Consider the following 7,052-nt stretch of genomic DNA (forward strand, 5'->3'; position numbering starts at 1 on the left):
TCTTAACTAATTAACCACAAGAAGAAAATAGACAATTATCAACTAATCTGGGCTTGTGTGAAATCTCATGAGTTATCCTCCAGATTGATCACAACTTGACTAGCTGGGTCATGATCTTAGAAAAAATGATCTCTTCCATACTTAGAAAAACTAATCTCTTTTCGAGCTCGAAGAGATTCATCCAAATCGTGGTTGTGGCCGAAAATAGACAAACCATGAATTTGGCCTTAATTTCGTACTTAAGATTGTGCTGGAATATACCTCTGACTATAACTCCTTCATGGTAATGAATGTTTCCAAACCGTTTCTGAGTTACATGAATGAGGGCACTCTTAAAGAAACCCATGTGTCAGAGTATTAATATTCTTCTCCAATTTCTCACAAATTTGATTTTTTTAACTACAAGAATTTATTCTATACTCAATGTCTAGCAACTAGTTTAATTGGCTTGTGAAGAATTTTGGCAATGGAACCCTGCCGCAAATGAACTTACAAGAAAACCATCATTAGTAAATCATGATGAAATCATCTCTAATCATAGAAAATCTAATAAAACTAATGATAATCAACCACAAAGTGTAAGATGTGATTTCACAACAAGTTGTAAGATGTGATTTCACGACAAGTTGTGGAATTATGATATGAATGAGTTAAAAATGTCGGAATTTAAGTTTGAAATAGTGATACTATGTGATCGAAAAATAGGCATATATGCCGCTCAAGAAGGATCGAGGCTACATGGTTACATCCATAGTGAACATTAACAATAACTTCTACATTTTTACCGTTATAGGATTGCATATTATTGACACATTTAGATGACGTAGTCTTAAACAAAGGATTCTGACGATAAAACAACTGATACGTAGTAGTGTCATATATTCCATGTTGACTCGTTGCATAGAATCGTATTTCTTGCCTTGAACGCTTTTCAAATTGATATAGTGTTTCTGTGGTAATATTCTGATTTACAAATGGGATGAGCCCAACGTTGAGGATTTACGAAAAGGTGGATGCAATTCACAACGAGAGAATTGTGGATATTCAAGATTCTATTGAGAAATTTCATCTTGGTAATAAACTGAATGTGCTCGAGGAGGCAGTGTTGCCACTGAAATCTTAGTAGAGGATGCACCTATAGCATTGGGTCTTGCTTCACCTCTAAACGATCGTAGATATAGAGAAAATTATGTGCCCAATGGCCGCGGGCTTCCTCAAGAACAGTTGATAGTACAAGGATACTAAGTGATTTAACACATCTTTTCGATGATGTACACCATTTCCACGAAAATCTCTAGATGATGAGCTGTCTATTAATGATTCTGACTGGGTATCACTAAATGTTGTTGCATTCCCTCTAAATGAAACATCAAACCATAATGCAAAATCATGCAGGGATGCTTTCATCATAGACGACACACTGAAACTTGCAGTAACTCATTCTAACTCCTGTATTGTGACAGTGCTACAATAAATTTGTTTGATAACAATTTCCCATGTCAAGACATTTTCTGCTGTAATTGTTTCGATGCAAGTCTCCTCAAAGGCACACTGCTTTTCCATTGGTAGCATCACAGACATATCAATTCCATAAAAGTTTTGCCAGAAGTCAATTCTTTCGTTGTATCATTCAGGATGTGTAACTGGTGCCATGTACAATGTCGTATGAGAAGACAAAAATATCCCTCCTAAATTGAGACAATGATCTCTTGCAACGATTACACTAGAAAACATGCTCTCATATAAAATAATGTAACCCATCCATTCCAATATAATGAAATCTACCTCCTCAACCGTGATCTTATCAGATAAGTTATTTTCTTTAATAACTTATGTTTCCTGCACTGTTATGTCACTTGCATCGACTGCATAAACCTTTCTAGCACTAGCTAATGCAAAAAATATATATAGTATTCATGTGCCACATCCAACATCCAGAAAATTACATCCAACATCCAGAAAATTATTAGCATTTCCAGTTGCAAATTCCTGATCAAACGCCGAAAAATATGCATAAATAGAATCCTTAGGATCTGCAAGAAGCATCTATATCTCATTATCCTGCTCATTTGTTGCTTCAAACCCAATAGCAGGTTCTTGAACTTTATTGTCAACTTGAAGGTTTTTGCAAGTTGAAATAAATAGGACATTTGAAGCAGTTGGGTTTGAGTTTGGTAACGCTGTGCAAGGACGTCTTGTTACCCATAAAATAAGTCCAGGAAAGCCCCCATCAATCACTTCAGATGTAAATAATGACCCGGTAAATGTATCATGCCAGGTGGAGCAATATCCTATAGGCCATATATGGAGACTATCATGATATGTAGGCCGAGGATCAATGGTACCAAGACATTAAATAGAAAAATATTCATATTGTACAGGCAAGTCGACCTTGGATTTTGTTTGATGTAAAGCATTTTCATCTACAACAGGTCCACACTCTCTTTTATTTCTCTTCATCTTTTGAGAGTTGGGCTCAACATCCATATCATAGGAATGATCATCACTCTTGTTGCTGGGGCTACATTCATTATTATGTATGCAACTTTGTACGCTTGATAAAATTATATTTATGCATTTGCACCTCGTGAACTCCTTCCTTTTTCTCGGAAATGTTGAACACAAGGCCTTCTATTTACTTTTATATAATGAAGCATTATTCTCTTGTTCGTTACAATATATTACAAGTCCTAAATGACGAACAACATACAACTTTGAACGACACTTCTGCCCTGCTGGAGAATAGTAAAATATATCAAAATCATGGCCATTTCTCTGTGGTTTGACATCTATCATAAAAGCAAGAATGTCTTCCCTTTGTAGAGCTGTCAGAAAATATTATTAGGTGCCATAAAATTTTGCAAGATTTAATCTTGTGTTGGAACTTTCATGAAGATATTTGATGTTTTAGCTGTGCGAGAATGAGCTACAATAGAGATGATCCAAATATTCACAAAAGCCTCCTACACAGACAAAAGTGCCAAAAACCTGATTCCTCATCAAATTTTGATGCCTTTGTAAAAGCGCAACAGAGAAGCGTAACGAATCCATGGTTTGATCTGAACTTTAACAAGAATGCAACAAAATATAGATATAACCTTAAATACAAAGATGGAGCAGAAATAACACTTCATTTCATTAATATTAGAATACTCAAATATGCTTACAAACAGAATGGAAATAAACTAGCTCGGGTGATGGTAGCTTATCTCTGAGAAGAGATGTGGCAACTACATGCCTCTAAACTGTGTTACAATGAAGCTCAAGGGCCTATTCCTTATTTAACAACAAGGGAAAACCCTAAAAAACCACAACCCTAACCCCAAGAGATGGAATGCCAAGAGTTGGTGGGCCCTGTTGGGGTTAGTTGGGAAGACAACTTTCTGGGGTCGTAAGTTAGTCATATTATCTTTGTTTAGCGCATCTGATACCTTGTTGGAAAGGTCTCTCCAAGTAATACAGGATTTGCAGTAGGCCCATGCCTATGGTTATGGGCTTGCTGCGGACCTCAAAAAAATGTCGTTTAAGGAGTCAAAACAGCTCTAGAAGTTCAAGACCCACAAAATGCTAAAAATAGTAAATGTTGAAATAAACAAAGAAAAAAATGAAACGAACTGGAGGTCTAGGTGGAATAGGTGGGTGGTCACCAATATCCACCTAGATTATTCCTCCCTTAGGAAGAAATGGTCCCTAGTGCGTGCAGATCTTCCATGAGGTGAGGAAATTTATTTTGAACCTAGTCCCTGACGAACCACTAGAAGGGAAGTACAAGGGAACAAGTGGATTGACAACTACAATTGGATTTCTTAGTAGGTAACAAGTTGCAAGTGTGATTTCCTTTTTGATTTATGGATGCATGGTATATATAGGTGATTTTCTGATTATGTGTTGTCATTGGCATGGATATTTTCCTGGATTGACAGTGGTTTTAGCCTTTCCTTTCCATTTCTTGGATAGCCATGGTGTTGTGGGTTTTTCCACTTGATTGTTTTATGATTGGTGTTTGTGTTCCTTATGGTCTTGGGTTGGAACAAACACTCTAGAAGCCCTAGAATATCTTGTGTTGAGTTACTAGTCTTGGAGCCTAGGTTGTGACAAATGCTCTAGAGCCCTTAGTGGGTTGAGTTACTAGTCCTTTGAGTCAGGTTAGGAAAATTCTTTGGAGCCCGTGAAGGTTGTGGGTTGAGTTACTAGTTCCTGGAGCTCTAGATAGCTTGCATAGAGACTGATCTGGTTAGTGTTAGTGATGTCCAGCCATGGAGGTGGAATCACTGTGGTTGAGGGTTGAGGTGGTTTGGCCTCTGCAAGCCCTCGTTTATTTATTTTTGGTTTATTCCATGAGATCCCACATTCATGCTTGGAATATTGCATGGGGGTGATTGTCTAAAAGAGAGATTTGGTCCAGTCTAATCTATAGTCGGGTGGTACGTGGAAGTCCCTGACTTGGTTGGTATTTTCATATATTAATATGAGACATTTTCCTATTGTGATTAGTGAACATTTGTAATGATTATGTTCATGATATTATGGCTAGGTTTCCATGATCTCTATGTTGGTTATTTTCTAGTTATATGTCATATATATGATGTGTATTATCTATGGCCGTTGTCATGAATTGTTTTATTATTGACCAGTTGATGAATGTATGGAGTAATAAGTGTTGTTGCATCTATATGGAGAGTGAATTGGGCCTTCTTGGTGATTCTCAAATCAATCTCATACTATTATGATCAAATATTCATTCATGACCTGTAGGTTACATGTTGTCCATGTGTTTGACGAAATGTCTATTATGGACTAGGCATGTCCTAGTTCAGTTCTTATTCAATTTTTTTATGAAATATTTCTCATTATGTAATTTATAATCCCCAAAAGTCTCAAGTAGTTTTAGGCAGTGGTCTGGATGCTGGCATGGAAATATGGCTTAGATCACGTAATCGCACCCTTTGAACTAGAAAAGTTGGGTCATAACCACATGGACGCAGTGTTGTGCATGTGGTTGGAGACCTATAACAACACCCAAGCCTTGTCATGCATGTGGTTGGGGGTCTAGGTTAGTGAAAAGAGCCCCAACTCAATGTTTGGTCACCTAGGGTGGTACTTTGACCTTTGATTGTCCTGTAGCCCTGAGGGATGTTATGAGTTGTTGGTGTCTACTCATTTTGTAGGCCCCACTTCCTTAATTGAAGGTTGAAGGATGAGTCATGTCATAGTAACTCTTCATCTCATATTTACTCTAGCAGGCTAGTGAAATTGGGTAAATGTGAGAAGGGGTGGTTACACATTAGGTAGTTTGAAATGGAAATGGTGCATCCTACAATCGATTCTGTTGTTCTGCTACAACTATCCATGGAGTTGCAACAACTACTTCCACAATCAGGGTGCCAAGGTATTGTTGCATTAGTACGTATATATGTTGCGGCATCACTTCTCAAGCATGTTATAGCATCAGTACTTAGTCATGTTGCAAGCACCAGTACTCCAATGTGATACAACACTAGTACTCATACTCGTTGCAACATTGGTACTCTTAAGTGTGTTGTAACATTAGTAGGGTGGAATAAATACATAAGTGTTGCACCAATCACATATAGGAGGTATTGCAACAATATAATTTGCGATGTTGCAACAATGCATGTCGCTAGTGTTTTAGCAAAATAAAGGTTTTTCAAGAACACAAAGGTATTGTAGCAACTAAACTTCTTCAAATCCTTTGTTCTCACCTCCAAGGATACTCGTATGAGTCTAGCTAAAGTACTTCTCATAAATTCTCATTAGTTAGCGTAAAGGTATATTATTTCCTCAATATGTAAGAATGAACGTTACAAGTGGCATAATCAGAGAAATATTGTACCTTCGTAAAAGATGCATTATTGTGAGAAAATGAGTTATTCTTGATTGTAATATAATGTTTTAGACAAATCTTGTCATTACCTCACCCACTTAGAGCCTTGCAACTCTCAATACTTCTCAAACAACAAATAATGAGGAAGGTGTATGATCTGAAGTTTGAAATAGAAAGGGCTCCAAGTAGGCCAAAACCCTAACCCCTGGGGATTTAGATATGATTGACATTAGCAAGAGGTAGGCCTCTTTAACTAGAAACCCTGTAGATAGTATGATATAACAAGATATAGAGAGTCATACAAATATCTCTCCTCCAATGTTGTTGCATTCTCATGAGAGGGATAAGTAGTTTATGTTGATGGTTAGTTTGAATTCCCTTGACAGTATACCTTTGGTGAATAGTTAATTGCACATAGATGTATGAAAATGGAAAACCCTTTCAATGCTCACAGTCACCTAGAATGAGGATGAGATGTACTACATGTTGCTAAGTGTTATAAACCAAAATGTTTCCATAAAGCTACATAAGTGATTACTAAAAAATATCAACAATACACCAAGAAAATTGTTATCCATGAAATTTAATCAACAACTCAAAGGCAATTAAGAAAACATTACAAAGTGGTTTTTATTCATCAATGGAAAGTCACAGTGTAGTTCTTGTGTGATCTATGTGACATCTATCCCTTTAAAATTTTCATGAATATGTAGATAGTGATAGTTCATTAGTGAATAATGCAGGAAATAATAAAGATCACATCAAAAGGAATGCACCAAGTATGGATCAGACATATTAAGATCTCTAGGGAATTAATAATAAGTTATTTTGGAAACTCAAGGCTCCTCTCATGCATGGGAAACTACAATGTACTTCAGGACCATTCACAACTCGAACCATTTTTAATGAAGTTTGAGAAAAACCTATAAATAAGAGTCATGGATATGCATTTTAAGAGTGAAGTTGAGTGAAAATTTGTGTTGCCCAAGTTTCAAGAATTCCAAACCTTTCGAAGCTTGTGGTATTATTGTTTTCCTTCAAACAATTTATTCACCTTTGAGGAAGTTTGCAACCCTCTTTTAGTGAGAGAAAGGAGTCCAAATTTTAGCAAAGGACCCTCCCTTGGAATGATTGGAGAGGATTCACAAGTTTCATCCAAACATTCCCTAGTGTCTTATTAAAGGCCCATTTTCCTTTTGCATTGGAA

At 36.7% G+C, this 7,052-nt stretch overlaps 1 pseudogene; it reads right to left on the reverse strand.

The window, feature by feature from the left end:
* Nucleotides 1-1,135: 1,135 nt before the first annotated feature.
* On the reverse strand, nucleotides 1,136-3,051 carry LOC149266282 (putative protein arginine N-methyltransferase 6 pseudogene; annotated as a pseudogene).
* Between the last annotated feature and the right edge of the window lie 4,001 nt (nucleotides 3,052-7,052).

This window comes from Pinus tabuliformis, chromosome 6, assembly GCF_031772625.1.
Source record: "Pinus tabuliformis cultivar Carrire ecotype Pingquan chromosome 6, CPIR1, whole genome shotgun sequence".
Classification (NCBI taxonomy): domain Eukaryota; kingdom Viridiplantae; phylum Streptophyta; class Pinopsida; order Pinales; family Pinaceae; genus Pinus; species Pinus tabuliformis.